Source organism: Bufo gargarizans, chromosome 1 (genome assembly GCF_014858855.1).
Source record: "Bufo gargarizans isolate SCDJY-AF-19 chromosome 1, ASM1485885v1, whole genome shotgun sequence".
Lineage (NCBI taxonomy): Eukaryota > Metazoa > Chordata > Amphibia > Anura > Bufonidae > Bufo > Bufo gargarizans.
Window position 1 is genome coordinate 322,248,997 of NC_058080.1, and position 20,425 is coordinate 322,269,421.

A 20,425-nucleotide genomic window follows, 5' to 3' on the forward strand; every position below is an offset into this window, starting at 1 on the left:
GCGCTCCCTGCTGCCGCCGCAATACAGTAGCACACTGGTATGATCTATACCAGTGTGTTACTGTACTGTGGCGGCAGCAGGGAGCGCACGGTGTCATAGCAACCTATGACGCCGTGCGCTCCTGCTCTCAGGAGGAATCCAGGCCGCGGTTCCACGGACCGCTCACGGCCGTGCATTCGGCCTTAGAGTGTTATTTGAGTTAATAGTTTCCACTTGAGGAAGGAGACATAGTCTCTGAAACGCGTTTGGGCAATATCAATGTGCAGTACACTGGACTAATCAACAAGGAAATTTCATAATTGATAAGGATATATTCGAATTGCCAAGGATACATTTAACACTAAGGAACCTGTGGCATCGCTCTCTGACCTGCTTTAGGACCCAGTAGAAGCCAGAGCGTCCTCTGATTTAAGATCACGTGAGTAGCCAGCATCAACTTCTGGTCACGTGCTAAGCTGAGGAAACTACACACCGCCGTTGGTTCATACAACCGGGAAGGAGCAACAGAGAACCTAGCACCGATTCAAGCAAGCAACGAGAAGACTCGATCCTAAGACAGGAGGGGGTAAAGTAACCACGACACAGTCGGCATATTAATTTACATACTTGCTAACCCCTAATACCTGTGTAGCTTCATTAACGGTGTGTAAGCCTCTCTTCCACCACGAACTGCTACAATCATATGTAGAAACTATTAACTCAAATAACACTCTAATAGTTCGAAACATCTGAGGACATTTACTTAGTCCTATTTACCAAGGAACATTCATCTACGAACTTTTAACAATTTTTAACTACGTTTAGGGATTTTAGTAGGAATCTAAAGGTTTTTATATTGTTATTAAATAAAAACTAACAGGTCTGTGAGCCAGAATTCTTGCTGGTTGGTAGGTGATCAAATACTTATTTTATGCAATAAAATTCAAATGCATTATTTAAAAATCATACAATGTGATTTCCTGGATTTTTTTAGATTTTGTCTCTTACAGTTGAAGTGTACCTACAATAAAAATTACAAACCATTCCATTCTTTGTAGGTGGGAAAATTAGCAAAATTGACAGTGTATCAAATACTTATTTCCCCCACAGTACACAGTACGTCATTGGGGTTAACAATGTCACAACATCTCCTACAGACAGGTTTTTTCATTTTTGGGTTTTCAATTTGCCTTCACATAGCCATATAAGGACTTGTGTTTTGCGATACAAGTTGTACTTTCTAATGCCACCATTTATCCACCTCCCGTCCGTGCGTTGACTATAAACATCCGGGAGGTGGATCTCTATCTCTGAATTGACGTTTCTGAACATCCATTCAGAGATCGCAGCTGCACGCTAATCGTGGTTTTACATGTAATATGGTTTTACATGTAAATAAATAATAATTCCCCAAGTAAGGAATAAAAAATACATATTTGGTATTTCCATGTCCGTAATGGTCGGCTCTATAAAAATATTACACAAACCACCCACTCTGATAAACACAATAAAAAAAAATTTAAACTGTCACAAAAAGTCCAACACCAAGTGATCAAAATGACGTATGTCCCACAAATGGTACCAATAAAACCGTTACCACAACCCGCAAAAAATGAGCCTCTACATAAGAAAATCGCTCAAAAAATAAAAAAGCTATAGTTCGCAGAACATGGACACATTAAAACATCATTGTTTTGTTTCAAAAATGCTGTTATTGAGTTAAAATGAAATAAAAAAAAAAGTATACATATTAGGTATCGCGGCGTCTGTAACAACCTGCTATATAAAAATATCACATGACCTAAATTAGGTATCACCACGTCCGTAACGATCTGCTCTATAAAAATGTCACATGATATAACCCCTCAGGTGAACGCTGTAAAAATAAATAAATAAAAACTGTGCTAAAGCAACCAATTTTTTGGTCACCTTGCCCCATAAAGTATTATAATGAATGATCAAAAAATCATATGTACCCAAAATGGTACCAATAAAAACGTCAACTGTTCCTGCAAAAAATGAGCCCCTGCACAAGACGATAGGCAGAAAAATAAAAAAAATATGGCGTTCAGAAAATGAAGACACAAACACATATTTTTTCAAAAATGCTTTATTATGTAAAACTGAAACAAAGTAGACATATTTGATATCATTACGTCTGTAACAACCTGCTCTATAAAAATAACGCATGATCTAACCTGTCAGATGAATGTTGCAAAAAATAAAAAATAAAACAGCAATTTTTTTATTACCTTGCCTCACAAAAACATAATATAGCGCTATTAAAAATCATATGTACCTCAAAATAGTACCAATAAAACTGGCACCTTATCCCCTAGTTTCCAGAATGGGGTCACTTTTGGGGAGTTTCTACTGTAAGGGTGCATCAGGGGGGCTTCAAATGGGACATGGTGTCTAAAAACCAGACCTTCCAAAAACTATATGGCGTTCCTTTTCTTCTGCGGCAGGCAGTGTGCCCTTACATCAGTTTACGACCACATGTGGGGTGTTTCCGTAAACCGCAGAATCAGGGTAATAAATATTGAGTTTTGTTTGGCTGTTAACCCTCGATGTGAAAAAAAATGGATTCAAATGGAAAATCTGCCCAAAAAGTGAATACATTTTTTTTAATCTCCATTTTCCTTTAATTCTTGTGGAACACCTAAAGGGGTAACAAAGTTTGTAAAATCAGTTTTGAGTAACTTGAGGGGTGTAGTTTCTACAATGGGGCCATTTATGGGGTATCCACTATGTAAGACCCACAAAGTGACTTCAGACCTGAGCTGGTCCTTAAAAAGTGGGTTTTGGCAATTTTCTTAAAAAATGTAAGAATTGCTTGTAAAATTCTAAGACTTCCAACATCCTAAAAAAATTAAATGACATTTACAAAATGATGCCAACATAAAGTAGACATATGGGGAATGTTAAGTAATAAATATTTTATGAGGTATCACTTTCTGTTTTAAAAGCAGAGAAATTGAAATGTTGAAAATTGCGAATGTTTCAAAATTTCTGGTAAATTTTAGATTTTTTCATAAATAAAAGGTGAAATATATTGACTGGTGCACTATCATGAAGTAAAATGTGTCACGAGAAAACAATCTCTGAATGGCTTGGATAAGTAAAATCGTTCCAAAGCTATTACCACATAAAGTGACATATGTCAGATTTGCAAAATTAGGCCTGGTCAGGAAGGGGGCAAATGGCCCAGATGTGAAGTGGTTAATATTGCATAAAATGTAGTAGGAAGCTGGAAGAAAATTCTAAATGGGGATGTTTTTTTTATTTACGAGTCGACGTTCAATGTGCGATAAGGTCAGTACGAATCCAATGATACATTATACAGTCCTTATCAAAAGTTTAAGACCACTTGAAAAATGGCAAAAAATCATATTTAGCATGGCTGGATCTTAACAAGGTTCCAAGTAGAGCTTCAACATGCAACAAGAAGAAATTGGAGTGAGACAAAAAAAAATTTGAGCATTCAATTTAATGAAAACAAGAATAGACTGAAACAGGCTGTTTTTCAACTGATCAAAAGTTTAGGCCCACACCTCCCAAAAAAAACTAACCCCCCCCCCCCCCCAAAACAGAAATCCAACTTCCAAACATGAACTCATTAATGAGTAGCTCCGCCGTTATTGTTGATCACGTAAAAAATTCATTTCGGCATGCTTGATGCAAGCTTTTTCATGAGGTGAGTGGGAACATTTCTCCAAGTGGTGAAGACGGCCGGCGCACGAAGGCCATCTACTGTCTGTCCATTTTTGTAAACTTCCCTTGCCAACCATCCCCAAAGGTTCTCAATTGGATTTAGATCAGGGGAACATGCAGGATGGGCCAAAAGAGTGATGTTATTCTCCTGGAAGAAGTCCCTTGTCCTGCGGGCATTGTGTACTGTAGCGTTGTCCTGTTGAAAAACCCAGTTGTTACCACACAGACGAGGGCCCTCAGTCATGAGGAATGTTCTCTGCAACATCTGGACATAGCAAGCGGCCGTTTGACGCCCCTGCACTTCCTGAAGCTCCATTGTTCCACTGAAGGAAAAAGCACCCCAGACCATTATGGCGCCCCCTCCACTGTGGCACGTAAAAAACATCTCAGGTGGGATCTGCTTGTCATGCCAGTAACGGAACCATCAGGACCATCAAGGTTAAAAAATTTCTCATCAGAGAATAAAACTCTCTTCCACCTTTGAATGTCCCATGTTTGGTGCTCTCTTGCAAAGTCCAAACAATCAGTTCTGTGGCGTTCAAGGAGACAAGGTCTTTGAAGACGTTTTTTTTTTTTTTTTTTTAAGTCCTTCAGTCTCAGATGCCGTCTGATGGTTATGGGGCTGCAGTCAGCACCAGTAAGGGCCTTAATTTGGGTCGAGGATCGTCCAGTGTCTTGACGGACAGCAAATTGGATCCTCCGGCTCAGTGCTGGTGAATTTTTTTGGGGTCTTCCACTTGACTTTTTTGTTCTATAACCCTCAGGATCATTTAAGAAATTCCAAATAACTGTCTTACTGCATCCCACCTCAGCAGCGATGGCGCACTGTGAGAGACCCTGCTTATGCAGTTCAACAACCTGACCACAATCAAAAAGGGAGAGTTTTTTTTGCCTTTGCCATCACAACGTGTGACTACCTGACAGAAAATGACAATGAATCTACATTTTTTCACAGATTTGGCCTTTTAAAGGCATGTGGTCCTAAACTTTTGATCAGCTGAAAAAAAGCCTGTTTCAGTTTAATCGTTATTTTCAATTAATTGAATGTTAAAAAAATGTTTTGGCTCACTCTCATTTCTTCATGTCGCATGTTGAAGCTCTACTTGGAACCTTGTAAAGATCCAACAATGCAAAATATGATTTTTTGCCATTTTTCAAGTGGTCTTAAACTTTTGATCAGGACTGTATGTGCAGTTTTTCTTGCGTTTTGATACTGATAAAATAATAAATACGCCATATTGTGACCATTATACCTTTTTGTAGTTATGTGTATGAAGCTGTGTGAGCATGCTGTACTTTTCATTGCTACCATGCTGGGGTGTGTATGACTTTTTGATCACTTTTAATAAATAATATATAATTTGTGGAAAATGAAGCGACCAAAAATGGTGAATCGGCCATTTTGATGTTTTTTTCCATTTGTTGTATAGGGAAAATAATTTTTATAGTAATGGCATTTTTGTATGTGGTGATTTTGGGGGGGGGGGGGAAGTAGGTGAATTGAATTTTTAGATTTTTTTTATTCCTATAGGGAACTATAACAAGCAATCATTAAATTGCCACTCTCATAGACTCCAATGCATTAGAATCTGAGACATTTCATTGGAAACACAATGCAGCAGCCTCCTGTCATTCTGTATGACAAGAGCTGCTGCATACAAGCTGCGTCTCCTCCCATCGCCGCCGGAGCATACCAGGTTTGCATGCGCTCAGATGGCCTGGTCAGGTTTGACCACAGCATCTGAATTGTTAAATGTCTGTGACGGGCAATCGTGGAAATGAGCAACGGTTGTCTGCTATATGAAACCCCATCTTTAAAGATCCGGCCAGTGCCGTACTAGTACGGTGCTGGTCAGGAAGGGGTTAAAAATTACCTGGAAAAAGGCAGCCATGTGAACACAGATAGCTACAATGACCAACATTAGTCTTATGTAGTTATGCCATGGAAGTGTCCTGTGCACTGACCCAGTATATATATATATACAGTGGATATAAAAAGTCTACACATCCCTGTTAAAATGTCAGGTTTCTATGCTGTAAAAAAAAAAGAGGTTTACTGCCTAACTGAAGTACGTTAAAAACACTTTATTTAGTTTATTAAAAAAGTTTATTTCCACATTAGTAGGCTGATAGGGTGGACTGGAACTGTTACAGACCAATTATATGCTGATTCCTAGGTGCACCCTACCATAAGAACTCCTTTTCTATGTAGGAGTATAACATCTACGGGGTATCCTATTGTGGTCCTAGAAAATTGTTTCTACACTAGACTCACAGGGCTGTGGACCCTTTGGCCAGTGCTGTTGAGGACCTAGCACAAAAGGATTACTCCCTAATGGGGCTCAATAGAGGAACGGAAGTCAGTCTGCACGTATGCTCAATACTGCAGTATAATGCTCGACGCATTTCGCTTAATTCATTAGGAGCATTAAACCTAATGTTTGGCAGGCACCATATACTGCGACCCTGATGGTGGGTACGCAATAATCTTGCCAAACACTAAGGTCTACTGACTAAAGACGCTGCATGCCTCTAATAGCGTGCGTGCAGCAAAACAACGAGCCTCCCGTCACTGTAGTGGCAGTGACGCGCGCAAAGTGTGCGCTGTTTAAATGGAGTAGTCTCCTCCCCTTTCCTTGTCAAGCCTCTAGCAGGCTGTAAAAAAAATGAGACAAAGATAAATCATTTCAGAACTTTTTCCACCTTTAATGTGACCTATAAACTGCACCACTCAATTGGAAAACAAACTGAAATCTTTTAGGTGAAGGGAAGAAAACAAAAAAACTAAAATAATGTGATTGCATAAGTTGTAACTGGGGATGTAGCTGTGTTCAGAATTAAGCAATCACATTCAAAATCATGTTCAATAGGAGTCAGCATACACCTGCCATCATTTAAAGTGCCTCTGATTAACCCCAAATAAAGTTCAGCTGCTCTAGTTGGTCTTTCCTGAAATTTTCTTAGTCGCATCCCACAGCAAAAGCCATGGTCCACAGAGATCTTCCAAAGCATCAGAGGGATATCATTTTTAAAAGGTATCAGTCATGAAAAGGGTAAGAAAGAATTTCCAAGGCATTAGATATACCATGGAACATAGTGAAGACCGTCATCATCAAGTGGAGAAAATATGGCACAACAGTGATATTACCAAGAACCAAAATTGATGAAGAAAACTGGTCTGGGAGGCTACCAAGAGGCCTACAGCAACATAGCAACATTAAAGGAGCTGCAGGAATATCTGGCAAGCACTGGCTGTGTGGTACACGTGACAACAATCTCCCGTATTCTTCATATGTCTGGGCTATGGGGTAGAGTGGCAATACAAAAGCCTTTTCTTATGAAGAAAAACATCCAAGCCAGGCTACATTTTGCAAAAACACATCTGAAGTCTCCCAAAAGCATGTGGGAAAAGGTGTTATGGTCTGATGAAACCAAGGTGGAACTTTTTGGCTATAATTCCAAAATATATGTTTAGCGCAAACAACACTGCACATCACCAAAAGAACACCATACTCACAGTGAAGCATGATGGTGGTAGCATCATGCTTTGGGACTGTTTTTCTTCAGCCGGAACTGGGGCCTTAGTTAAGCTAGAGGGAATTATGAACAGTTCTAAATACCAGTCAATATTGGCACAAAACCTTCAGGCTTTTGCTAGAAAGCTGAACATGAAGAGGAACTTTCAGCATGACAACGACACAAAGTATACATCCAAATCAACAAAGGAATGGCTTCACCAGAAGATTAAAGTTTTGGAATGGCCCAGCCAGAGCCCAGACCTGAATCCGATTGAAAATCTGTGGGGTGATCTGAAGAGGGCTGTGCATAGGAGATGCCCTCGCAATCTGACAGATTTGGAGTGTTTTTGCAAAGAAGAGTGGGCAAATCTTGCCAAGTCAAAATGTGCCATGCTGACTCATACCAAAAAAGACTGAGTGCTGTAATAAAATCAAAAGGTGCTTCAACAAAGTATTAGTTTAAGAGTGTGCACACTTATGCCACCATATTATTTTATTTTTATATTTTTTCTTCCCTCTACCTAAAAGATTTCAGGTTGTTTTTCATTTGAGTTGTACAGTTTATAGGTCACATAAAAGGTGGAAAAAGTTCTGAAATTATTTATCTTTGTCTCATTTTTTTTACATCACAGAAACCTGACATTTTAACAGGAGTGTGTAGACTTTTTATATCCACTGTATATGTCATATAACATTGTTGCTTACTGAATGTCAGTGGGATGTCACATGAATGATGCCATGTTTCAGTTAGGCCATGAATGCATTACTCAGGAGTAGAGATTCATTCCGTCATAATAGTAACATAGTAACATAGTACATAAGGCCAAAAAAAGACATTTGTCCATCCAGTTCAGCCTGTCATCCTGCAAGTTGATCCAGAGGAAGGCAAAAATAAACCTCTGTGAGGTAGAAGCCAATTTTCCCCACTTTAGGGGAATAAAAAATTCCTTCCCGACTCAGGCAATCAGAATAACTCCCTGGATCAACAACCCCTCTCTAGTAGCTATAACCTGTAATATTATTACACTCCAGAAATACATCCAGGCCCCTCTTGAATTCCTTTATTGTACTCACCATCACCACCTCCTCAGAGTTCCATAGTCTCACTGCTCTTACCGTAAAGAATCCTCTTCTATGTTTGTGTACAAAGCTTCTTTCCTCCAGACGCAGAGGATGTGCCCTCATCACAGTTACAGTCCTGGGGATAAATAGATGATGGTATAGATCTCTGTACTGACCCCTGATATATTTATACATAGTAATTAGCTCTCCCCTCAGTCGTCTTTTTTCTAAAGTGAATAACCCTAATTTTGATAATGTTTCAGGGTACTGTAGTTGCCCCATTCCAGTTATTACTTTAGTTGCTCTCCTCTGGACCCTCTCCAGCTCTGCTATGTCTGCTTTGTTCACTGGAGCCCAGAACTGTACACAGTACTCCATGTGTGGTCTGACTAGCAATTTGTAAAGACTATGTTCTCATCACGGGCATCTATGCCCCTTTTTGATGCAACCCATTATCCTTTTGGCTTTGGCAGAAGCTGCCTGACACTGGTTTTTGCAGCTTAGTTTGCTGTTTATTAAAATTCCTAGATCCTTTTCCATGTCAGTGTTACCGAGTGTTTTACCATTTAATAAGTACGGGTGACTTGCATTATTCCTTCCCATGTGCATAACTTTACATTTGTCAGTGTTAAACCTCATCTGCCGCTTATCTGCCCAAGCCTCCAATCTATCCAGATCCCTCTGTAGCAGTATACTGTCCTCTTCAGTGTTAATTACTTTACACAGTTTAGTGTCATCTGCAAAAATGTATATTTTACTATGCAAGCCTTTTACAAGATCATTAATAAATATATTGAAGAGAATAGGCACCAATACCGACGACCCCTGAGGTACTCCACTAGTGACAGTTACCCAATCTGAGTGTGTACCACTAATAACCACCCTCTGTTTTCTATCCCTCAGCCAGTTACTTACCCACATACAGATGTTTTCTCCCAGTCCAAGCATTCTCATTTTATATACTAACCTTTTATGTGATACAGTGTCAAATGCTTTAGAGAAGTCTAGATACACGACATCCATTGATTCGCCGCTGTCAAGTCTAGAACTTACCTCCTCATAGAAACTGATTAAATTAGTTTGACATGACCGATCCCTCACGAAACCATGCTGATATGGCGTTATTTGCTTATTTCCGTTGAGATGCTCTAACATAGCATCTCTCAGAAAACCTTCAAACAGTTTACCCACAACAGATGTTAAACTTACCGGCCTATAGTTTCCAGGCTCTGTTTTTGGACCCTTTTTGAATATTGGCACCACAATTGTTATGCGCCAATCCTGTGGGACATTCCCTTTCAGTATAGAGTCTGCAAATATCAGAAATCAGGGTCTGACTATGACATTACTTAATTCCCTTAGGATACGGGGGTGTATACCATCCAGTCCTGGCAATTTGTCTATTTTAATCTTTTTAAGACCATAACGCAATTCTATGATGGAATGCCTTCTATCCGTCATAATAGAAGTCTATGGCCTGCATAATGGATCCGTCCCGTTTCCGTTATGCAGGAGAGGACTCCCCTGCATAAAGGAAACAGGACGGATCTGTTTTGCAACCAATAGACTTCTATTATGACGGATAGAAGGCATTCCGTTATGCATTCCATCATAGAATTGCGTTATGGTCCATGGTAACGGATTCCATAACGCAATTCTGCTTTTACCATCAAACGAAGCGTGAACAAATTTCAAAATAAGAAATTTGCTCATCACTACTCAGGACTAATTGATTCATGTACTATACCATTCTGCTGTGCAGATAGTAGTCAACAACCTGATATAAGAAAAGTATGTAAGCAAAATTTTAAATACACATATACAGGTCCTTCTAAAAAAAAATAGCATATTGTGATAAAGTTCATTATTTTCTTTAATGTACTGATAAACATTAGACTTTCATATATTTTAGATTCATTACACACAACTGAAGTAGTTCAAGCCTTTTATTGTTTTAATATTGATGATTTTCGCATACAGCTCATGAAAACCCCAAATTCCTATCTAAAAAAATATGCATATCATGAAAAGGTTCTCTAAATGAGCTATTAACCTAATCATCTGAATCAACTAATTAACTCTAAACACCTGCAAAAGATTCCTGAGGCTTTTAAAAACTCCCAGCCTGGTTCATTACTCAAAACCGCAATCATGGGTAAGACTGCCGACCTGACTGCTGTCCAGAAGGCCATCATTGACACCCTCAAGCAAGAGGGTAAGACACAGAAATAAATTTCTGAACGAATAGGCTGTTCCCAGAGTGCTGTATCAAGGCACCTCAGTGGGAAGTCTGTGGGAAGGAAAAAGTGTGGCAGAAAACGCTGCACAACGAGAAGAGGTGACCGGACCCTGAGGAAGATTGTGGAGAAGGACCAATTCCAGACCTTGGCGGAAGCAGTGGACTGAGTCTGGAGTAGAAACATCCAGAGCCACCGTGTACAGGCGTGTGCAGGAAATGGGCTACAGGTGCCGCATTCCCCAGGTCAAGCCACTTTTGAACCAGAAACAGCGGCAGAAGCGCCTGACCTGGGCTACAGAGAAGCAGCACTGGACTGTTGCTCAGTGGTCCAAAGTACTTTTTTCGGATGAAAGCAAATTTTGCATGTCATTCGGAAATCAAGGTGCCAGAGTCTGGAGGAAGACTGGGGAGAGGGAAATGCCAAAATGCCTGAAGTCCAGTGTCAAGTACCCACAGTCAGTGATGGTCTGGGGTGCCATGTCAGCTGCTGGTGTTGGTCCACTGTGTTTTATCAAGGGCAGGGTCAATGTAGCTAGCTATCAGGAGATTTTGGATCACTTCATGCTTCCATCTGCTGAAAAGCTTTATGGAGATGAAGATTTCATTTTTCATCACGACCTGGCACCTGCTCACAGTGCCAAAACCACTGGTAAATGGTTTACTGACCATGGTATTACTGTGCTCAATTGGCCTGCTAATTTTCCTGACCTGAACCCCATAGAGAATCTGTGGAATATTGGGAAGAGAAAGTTGAGAGACGCAAGACCCAACACTCTGGATGAGCTTAAGGCCGCTATCGAAGCATCCTGGGCCTCCATAACACCTCAGCAGTGCCACAGGCTGATTGCCTCCATGCCACGTTGCATTGAAACAGTCATTTCTGCAAAAGGATTCCCGACCAAGTATTGAGTGCATAACTGAACATAATTATTTGAAGGTTGACTTTTTTTTGTATTAAAAACACTTTTGTGTTATTGGTCGGATGAAATATGCTAATTTTTTTTGATAGGAATTTTGGGTTTTCATGAGCTGTATGCCAAAATCATCAATATTAAAACAATAAAAGGCTTGAACTACTTCAGTTGTGTGCAATGAATCTAAAATATATGAAAGTCTAATGTTTATCAGTACATTACAGAAAATAATGAACTTTATCACAATATGCTAATTTTTTTAGAAGGACCTGTATTTATATAATAGTAAATTATACAATTTTCAAACAAATTTAAAAATAAAAACTGAAATACCCCTTTAATTCCTTAAACCTCTGCGACGTAGGGCTTCTATGGAGTGGGCTGCTGCCGTGAACCCACTCCTTATGCGGCGGGTGCCGGCTGTATCATACAGATGCCACGATCAACACCGATCGCAGCATCTGTGCAGCAAGGCAGAGGAATGCAGCTCTCTCTGCCTTCCGATCATAGCCCCCTCAGTGAAATCGCAGAGCACTGATCAGTTACCATAACAACCTGGATGCTTATGAAGCTTCCAAGGCTGCCATGGTAAGCTCCCTGATAAGCTGTGCACAAAGCAAAGCTCAGCAGGAAGCGTATGAAAGTCCTATTCACCCTAATAGATCTCTATTAGGGTGAATACGACAAGGGATCAAAAGTTCTCAAGTTCTCAAAAATATGAGGTATCGCCGCATCCAAAAAGGTCTGAACTTTTAAAATATTTTTTTTTAATTCCTGCTGTAATGGAAACTAAATGACCACCACATAATTTCCCATTTTTAGACACATCCCCCCCGCCCCATAAAAAATGTAATAAAAAAGTAATACATATCACTAAAATGGTACCAATAAAAACTACAGTCTGTCCAACAACAAAAAAATTCGCACAACTCTCTAGACTGAAATATAAAAAAGTTATGGCTGTCAGAAAATGGCAATGCAATGAAATTTTTTTTTAAAGGTTTTAATTTTTTTTTAAAGCAGTAAAAAAAAACTTTTGAAGTTTGGTATCAAAGTATTCGTATTGAGCTGCAGAATAAGGATGTCATGTCATTTTTAGCGCACAGTGAACAACATGATATAAAAACACAAAAACCTTGGCGGAATTTATATTTTATTTAACCGCACAAAGAATTTTATTCTGGTTTTTCTATAACAAACATGGTAAATTAAATAGTGCCCTTAAAAAATATTTTATTATTCCGCAAAAAATAAGTCCTTATATGGTTATATGAATGGAAAATTAAGAAAGTTATGGCAAAATGGGGAGGAAAAAACAAAAATGCAAAACTAAAAATGGGCCCGGTACTTAAGGGGTTAAATACAAAATCTTTTCCCTCTAAAGCAGTTTGCCGAGAGAGAGATAGTAGAGATGAGCGAAGTTTTAAAAAAATTCGAGTCGGGCGCTTTGCTGGATTTTCCCCAAAATTTGATTAGATCAGAATTTATTTCTGACAGCACGTTAAAAATCAGCTATTTCCCGGCTGCAGAGAGCCTGTATATCGGTGTACAACAATGTGCATTGCAGAAACATGCATAGCTAGTCCACTGTGGTAGTGACTCTTAGAATCACTTCATACTTCACTTATTTGGTCAGTTACGGGGCCGTAACTGACCAAATAAGGCTACTTTCACACTTGCGTTTGGGGTTCCGCTTGTGAGATCCGTTTGATCCGTACATCCCCAAGGCATTCTGAATGGATAAGGATCCGTTCAGAATGCATCAGTTTGGCTCCGTTCTGCCTCCATTCTGCTCAGGAGACGGACACCCAAACGCAGCTTGCAGCGTTTTGGTGTACGCCTGGCCGAGCGGAGCCAAACGGATCCGTCCTGACTTACAATGCAAGTCAATGGGGACGGATCCGTTTGACGTTGACACAATATGGTGCAATTGCAAACGGATCCGTCCCCCACTGACTTTCAATGTAAAGTCAGGAGTCCCTATTAATATACCATCGGATCTGAGTTTTCTCCAATCCGATGGTATATTTTAACTTGAAGCGTCCCCATCACCATGGGAACGCCTCTATGTTAGAATATACCATCGGATTTGAGTTAGATCGTGAAAACTCAGATCCAACAGTATATTCTAACACAGAGGCGTTCCCATAGTGATGGGGATGCTTCAAGTTAGAATATACTAAAAACTGTGGTCCTGGCTGCCATGGTAACCGATCGGAGCCCCAGCGATAACTGGGACTCCGATCGGAAATGCCGCTCCGCTGCCACCAATGGTGGGGGGGGAGGGGGGTTGTTAGCCTGTGGCTACTGCCACCAATGCTAATACTGGGGAGGGAGGGAGGGGGGTTGCACTGGCCACCAATGCTAATACTGGGGAGGGAGGGGGGTCGCACTGGCCACCAATGCTAATACTGGGGAGGGAGGGGCCGCACTGGCCACAAATGCTAATACTGGGGAGGGAGGGGGGGCCGCACTGGCCACCAATGTTTTTAATACTGGGGAGGGAGGGGGGTCTGGCCCCTGCTGCCTGGCAGCACCCGATCAGGGGGCTGAGATCCACACAAATAACGGCACCTGAGGGGTTAATTGTGCGGATCACAGCCCCCTTTAAGAGATCTAGGCAGCAGGGGGCAGTTATGTACACAGTTCTTAGTATATTTTAACTTGAAGCGTCCCCATCACCATGGGAACGCCTCTGTGTTAGAATATACTGTCGGATCTGAGTTTTCACGATCTTGAAGACTCAGATCTGAAAAAGCTGTTATGCAGACGGATCCGCACCGAACGCAAGTGTGAAAGTAGCCTAACTCAAGTTTTGTAACAGCGGCTGTTGTGTGCCACTGTTCTCCTGCTTACTGCCGCAGTCCTGGGCACCGTGTACAGCAGTGCTCTGCTGCCTGTCCTTCCCCATTCACCTCTGCAGTCCTGGGCTCTGTCCTTGTAGGTACAGTTTTTTTCTGGGATCCGCTCCACAGTTTTCTTTTAGCCCTGGCCACAGCATGCTTGCCGCTTGGTCCGTGCAGCACTTCCTTAAGGGTCGACACGAGTCACTTCTTGTGCTTTATAAGTTAGATCATGTGACCTTGCTGACCAATCCTAGCCCTCTTGCATGTATATAGGTGGCTCAGACCCCTTTCCAGATTCCTAAGTGTCAAGGTCCTTCTGTCCTGCAAAGGTTGCTGATTTCTCTGCTTGTGTACCTGACCCGTGCTTTCCGGACTCCACCCCCTGTTTGATCCCTGCCTGTTTGTCTTGACTCTCCTGTTGTCGAACCGGATTTCCTGACTTGTACCTGTGCCACCTGCCCTGACCTATTGCTTGTTTGACTTTGCCTCTGCCTCATCCTTCAGTTGTGCACTGTTTCTCCTGGTTACGACTCGGCCTGCTGACTACGTCTGTACCTCTGGTACCTTGCTCAGGTACCTCTTGGACCAGCTGCCTTGTGTGCCAATTCTCCTCAAGAGGTAGCTACCTGGTGTTCCTCTCAGGACAGCCTATCCCCACCATCTGGGGTACTGTGAAGAATGAGGGGTTCACTTAGACAACGCCCTTAGAAGAGATAGGACGTTGGCACAGTGGGTTCACACCCGCTGGTTTGTGGCAAGTGTGAACTCAGCCTTACAGGACAAGGTTAGCGTTAGGTATAAAAAAAACGTGCAGTGGCCCAAGATTGTACTATACAGTGAAAGAACACACTCCTTTTACACCGTAAGCTGATTCCACATAGATTTCTACAGCACCTGTTATGTTGCACTGCACGCTGATACAATTAGTGGCCCCATGACACAGTAGAAAGGGTGTCAGCAGTAAGTTTGTGTTGATGTCATTGTTTATTTTTCCCATCTGATCTATCACACCTCCCCCCAAAAAAATTGGATTCTGTATTTTGAGCCTCCGCCTTCACACGGTCAGCATTGTGTCAGTAATCCATAAGTATTGCTAAGACCCCCAAAAAACTGAGTGGATCCAAAACCGAGATGACACGTGATTGGAATATTTGCATTTTCTCATGGTGTGGTTCACTGTGATAGTTGTGGTTCCGTGTAGGCTGGTTGCTGCGTGCTGGCTGCGGTGTTGTGTGTAAACTGTTGCCTGTGTTTGTATCTCCCCATGTACATATCTCTGTGGTTCCTGTCACCAGTGCCATGCAGGCTGGCTGCATGCACCTTGTGTACTGGCTGTGGGTGTTCCCATGTATGCTGGTTCTGCCATGAGTGTAAACAGGGTCTGAGTATGGATGCAGTGTGCGGTTTTGTCACTCCTTGTTGTGTAGGCTGGCTGCCTGTTACTTTGTACTGGCTAAAGTTGTCCTGTGTATGCTGATTGCCGTTTGGGGCAGCATTCTGACTGGAGTGAACTGACACTTGTGAGTGATCTATGGTTCTTGGTACTCCTGGTGGGGTTAACATTGCTTGGTCTGGGCCTGGGTGTGGCTTATCAGGTGCCCTCCTTATGTAGCTATTTCTAACTGTGAGCTATAGGGCTTTGTTTAAGTCTGTCTTGTGCCCTTTGTTGCTGACCCAGGGGGTTTTGCCATCTGCCCTTCTGTGTGGTGACGCCTGGTAAAGTGTTGTTGTTGATGTAGTAACCTGTCGGTTCCATGTTTTGCTTGGCAGTGTAACTGCTTCTGATCCTGTCTGTTTCATGTTTAGCCTAGCAGTGCTCTAACTGCGGATGATAGCTTGGAAGTGCTAAACTGCTTCTGATCCTGTCCATTCCATGTTTAGATTGGCAGTACCCTACTGCTTCTGTTCCATGTCTTGCCTGCAGTGCCTTACTGCTTTTGTTCCTGTCCTGTGTATGTCCTGACTTTGTGAGATGGCTCCCAGGTCCTCTGGAGGGAGGACATCTAGTCTGTGTGCAGCTCTGCCTCTCATGACATGCTTCCGTTCCGCTTGGGGTCCAGGCATCTGCTTGTATGCTGGTTCCCGTTTATCTTCTGATCCATGTCCTGAGTTTGTTTGGGTTCCAGTCCCTCTGTCTGTTCCGTTGGTGCTTGCACCAACGTGGTTGTTTGCAGGTAGTGGCCAATTGTACTGGAACCATCCTGGAGGTGCAACCAGTGGGCCCTCGACCCAGTTCATCCCCACCACCAGGGGCTCTGTGAAGGATGGGGCTCACTGGCCCTTTTCCCTCTGGGGTTTACCTATGGTCTATATGTGCACTTGGTTCAGTGGTAGTGCTACCACTATTGCTTAACCTGCTTGTCCTGCTGTACTGTAATGTTCATTTATTACATGTGTAATAAAGTATTCTGTTAGTCCGTGGTCTGAATCTGCCTGTGTCCTGTTTGCAAGACGTTCCGGAAGTCTGCCCAGGTCTTCGGAATGTGACACATGTCCTCTGTGTTTTCATATCCTGATGCAAAATAGGATGTTTCAAAGACAGGATCTGTTGTGTTTTTCATTTTTGCGTCCTTCTGACAGATCAGAAGAAGAGTAAAATAAATGGTGATGTTAACAAGGCCAAACAGGGACCCTAGTGGCCATGTCACAGAGTGGGGAGGGTAGCAACTACATGAGGAGTCAATATGGTGGCCCAGTCACAGAGTGGGTAAGTGGGGGGCAACAGCAGTGGCAGTAACAACACAAGATGGTGGGAGGCACCAGGTCTGTGGCATCTGGCGGGTGGCAGCATCAGAATAGTGGCTGAAGCAGGTGTACAGAAGAAACTGGTCTTTTTTCACAAAGTTTTGGTGTGGTACCCAGAATGATTTCGTCTGATGCATCAGGCACTGGTGTGTAGCAATTCTGTCTGATCCATGCCTGATTCATCTTCATAAAGGTCAGAATCTCTGCATTTCCGGTGGAACGGCGAGTTCTCCTTGGGGTAACTATGCCCCCCGCCACAATAAACACACGCTCTGATGCCACACTACTGGCCTCGCAAAAAAGATTGTCCAGGGAAAACTTGGCCAGCAAATGAAGTTCGGCTGCCCAGTAGTCCTGGGATCTTAGATGTGGGGTGACAGGGTGCATTCCAAGTATGCAACCACCTGCTGGTTCAGGTTCTAGTTTCTCCAGTATGTGGGTGAAGAAAAGTAAGTGCAGAGGGCCCCCACAGTCAGACCTTTTGTGAGGATGGGCAATGGTGCACATAGGCAGCTGACAACTAACTACATAGGATGTCTCGATAGTAGTTGACTTTATCCTTTCTCTCAGCGGGTGGAAAAAAGGCCCCCGTTTTGGAGTGGGAGCAAGAGTCTAACATGGTAAAAGCCAGTAGTCATCCCTCAGCCAAATGGTGATAATACGGCTGCCACTACGAAAGTAACTCGGCATGCATCTGGTATTTTGTGCAAGAGACTCGGAGGGACTCCCTGCTTCCATCTCCACTGCATAATACAGCAGTGTGTCAGGGTAATCTGCCTGGTCTTTCTCATGGCCCTTAAACTCCTCATGCTCCTCTCCTGTGATTTGTGTAGGAAAAACACTAATTTCTCTATACATTGCTTGTGCATGAATGTACTCCTCTTCCAGTTCAGCCCTCACAGGGCTCAGGTGGCCGTGAGATGTAGGCGCCATGTCTCCTGTCCCCTGGCCAGCCAGATTTATCAGCATCTGCTCCAGGACATGAAGGAGTGGAATGATTTTGTTCATCCCGTAGTCCTAGGGACTAACAAATAAAGTGGCCTTCTCAAAGGGCCACAGCAAACAGCAGTTGTCAAGCATGAGCTTCCATTGGCAAATGTCAAAGTTACACAGGGGAGTTCTCCTGTCTGCCTGCATCATCAAGAAATCCTTCCTATGCTCATATAGTCGGTCCAACATGTGGTGGGTAGATGCAGCAGTTGCTGCGTCAGGCTGTACCACTACATTAGCAAGGAAAAATTAAATTAGTGGGTGGCCTCAATTAAGACTTAACTTTTAATACATTATTAAAATAATATACCAAAAGGAAGTGGAAGGCCACCCGCCAGGGTGCCAGGATGTCACTCAGTGGTGAATAAATACAGTATTGCTATATTAGTGCCCGGGGACATATAGAGGGGGCGGGGGAATAGGGAGGGGAAGGGAAAACTGTGTCTCTTCTAGTAATGAGCGGCAGGGGCAATATTCGAATTTGCAATATTTCGCAAATATTTTGTAGAATATTCATCATATATTCGCGAATTCAAGATTATATTCTTGATTGCGAAAATCGGCAATGTATTATTCGGCGTGGGTCACTTATGCTACATTTTTCAAGCTGGTATAAGTTTCCTGAGACTGGAGAAAATGGTTGGCACGGCAGAACATTAGAATAGCTTTATACAGTCAGGTTCATAAATATTGGGACATCGACACAATTCTAATATTTTTGGCTCTATACACCACCACAATGGATTTGAAATGAAACAAACAAGATGAGCCTTAAAGGGAACCTGTCACCGGGATTTTGTGTATAGAGCTGAGGACATGGGTTGCTAGATGGCCGCTAGCACATCTGCAATACCCAGTCCCCATAGCTCTGTGTGCTTTTATTGTGTTAAAAAAACGATTTGATACATATGCAAATTAACCTGAGATGAGTCCTGTACGTGAGATGAGTCAGGCACAGGACTCATCTCAGGTTAATTTGCATATGTATCAAATTGTTTTTTTTTACACAATAAAAGCACACAGAGCTATGGGGACTGGATATTGCGGATGTGCTAGTGGCCATCTAGCAACCAATGTCCTCAGTTCTATACACAAAATCCAGTTGACAGGTTCCCTTTAACTGCAGACTGTCAGCTTTAATTTGAGGGTATTTACATCCAAATCAGGTAAACGGTGTAGGAATTACAACTGTTTGCATATGTGCCTCCCACATCACCAGACGCTGTGTTTCATCCCTGGTGATGCTCTGCCAGGCCTCTACTGCAACTGTCTTCAGTTCCTGCTTGTTCTTGGGGCATTTTCCCTTCAGTTTTGTCTTCAGCAAGTGAAATGCATGCTCAATCGGATTCAGGTCGGGTGATTGACTTGGCTATTGCATAACATTCCACTTCTTTCCCTTAAAAAAGGTATTTGGTTGCTTTTGTAGTATGCTTTGGGTCATTGTCCATCTGCACTGTGAAGTGCCGTCCAATGAGTTTTGAAGCATTTGGCTGAATATGTGCAGATAATATTGCCTGAAACACTTCAGAATTCATTCTGCTGCTTTTGTCAGCAGTCACATCATCAATAAATACAAGAGAACCAGTTCCATTAGCAGCCATACATGCCCACGCCATGACACTACTACCACCATGCTTCACCGATGAGGTGGTATGCTTAGGATCATGAGCAGTTCCTTTCCTTCTCCATACTCTTCTCTTTCCATCACTCTGGGACAAGTTGATCTGGGTCTCATCTGTCCATAGGATGTTGCTCCAGAACTGTGAATGCTTTTTTAGATGTCATTTAGCAAACTCTAATCTGGTCTTCCTGTTTTTGAGGCTCACCAATGGTTTACATCTTGTGGTGAACCCTCTGTATTCACTCTGGTGAAGTATTCTCTTGATTGTTGACTTTGACACACATACACCTACAGTACAGACCAAAAGTTTGGACACACCTTCTCATTCAAAGAGTTTTCTTTATTTTCATGACTATGAAAATTGTAGATTCACACTGAAGGCATCAAAACTATGAATTAACACATGTGGAATTATATACATAACAAAAAAGTGTGGAACAACTGAAAATATGTAATATTCTAGGTTCTTCAAAGTAGCCACCTTTTGCTTTGATTACTGCTTTGCACACTCTTGGCATTCTCTTGATGAGCTTCAAGAGGTAGTCACCTGAAATGGTCTTCCAACAGTCTTGAAGGAGTTTCCAGAGATGCTTAGCACTTGTTGGCCCTTTTGCCTTCACTCTGCGGTCCAGCTCACCCCAAACCATCTCGATTGGGTTCAGGTCCGGTGACTGTGGAGGCCAGGTCATCTGGCGCAGCACCCCATCACTCTCCTTCATGGTCAAATAGCCCTTACACAGCCTGGAGGTGTGTTTGAGGTCATTGTCCTGTTAAAAAATAATTAATGGTCCAACTAA

The 20,425-nt window shown here is 42.3% G+C and overlaps 1 long non-coding RNA gene across 1 annotated transcript in view; it reads left to right on the top strand.

The window, feature by feature from the left end:
* The first annotated feature begins 430 nt into the window (after nucleotides 1–430).
* LOC122928599 overlaps nucleotides 431–20,425 on the top strand; it is a 39,638-nt gene continuing 19,643 nt past the window's right edge. Inside the window, exon 1 of the long non-coding RNA XR_006387901.1 lies at nucleotides 431–565. This is a non-coding gene — a long non-coding RNA (uncharacterized LOC122928599). The remainder of the gene's footprint in view (nucleotides 566–20,425) is intronic.